Source organism: Pecten maximus, chromosome 2 (genome assembly GCF_902652985.1).
Source record: "Pecten maximus chromosome 2, xPecMax1.1, whole genome shotgun sequence".
Taxonomy (NCBI): domain Eukaryota; kingdom Metazoa; phylum Mollusca; class Bivalvia; order Pectinida; family Pectinidae; genus Pecten; species Pecten maximus.
Genome location: NC_047016.1, coordinates 50,472,259 through 50,472,706, shown reverse-complemented (window position 1 = coordinate 50,472,706; position 448 = coordinate 50,472,259). Strand labels below are relative to the sequence as shown.

Here is a 448-nt window from a genome sequence, read left to right as displayed (position 1 = left end):
ACGATGGACAAACGGAATGTCCCCAGTAGATATTGTTTAGTTCAAACCAAGGCACTTTTAGTAGTGGGTAGGGAATTCGTATGAAATCCCTGCGATACTAAAAAATCTTCGGATATATTATGAGCTCATAATTCAAATCTCGTTATGTAACTGTAATTCAAATGAAACCTAACTTTCACTGACCGGCAATAAATATCCCATAGCAGAGAAGTTCAGGAAATTTTCTGATTTTGGTTTGATTTTTACTCTCCCAAGGGAGAGTGGGCCGTTCCCGGAGGTACTGCAATACCGGGCCAACCCGTGGTAAGAGCGGAGCAAGCCCCTGACATCTCACCTATGTCCAAAAATCAGTTTAATATCGAAGTACCCCGGTGGGGTACGTATCAGATATTAAGCTGATAAGAACAGATACTACACTTTGATCTTAGCCAAAAGGCCGAGAAGCGAT

At 42.0% G+C, this 448-nt stretch overlaps 1 non-coding gene across 1 annotated transcript; it reads right to left on the bottom strand.

The window, feature by feature from the left end:
* Nucleotides 1-255: 255 nt before the first annotated feature.
* On the bottom strand, nt 256-448 carry LOC117322547. Its single transcript, XR_004531569.1, has one exon. It is a non-coding gene; the product is annotated as a U2 spliceosomal RNA (small nuclear RNA).